This window comes from Penaeus monodon, chromosome 20 (assembly GCF_015228065.2).
Source record: "Penaeus monodon isolate SGIC_2016 chromosome 20, NSTDA_Pmon_1, whole genome shotgun sequence".
Classification (NCBI taxonomy): Eukaryota; Metazoa; Arthropoda; class Malacostraca; order Decapoda; family Penaeidae; genus Penaeus; species Penaeus monodon.
In genome coordinates, this window is record NC_051405.1 from 2,510,091 (window position 1) to 2,510,312 (window position 222).

Genomic DNA, 222 nt, shown 5'->3' on the forward strand with positions numbered 1-222 from the left:
AGTAATTTAGAGATCTGACCCTCCCTAACCTCTTTTCAAAAACGACGACTCCGAAGGAGGGTAAACACGGTATGGCAATCGCAGGGACAGAGGCAAAAGGTAATCATAGCAGATTACGCGGCAGGCGCAGCCGCCCTTCCCCCTCCGCGCCCACACGCCCTTAATGAGGGCGGGGAAGGGTGACTCATCGACTCGCCGCCCGCTTTGCGCCATCACCTTTTA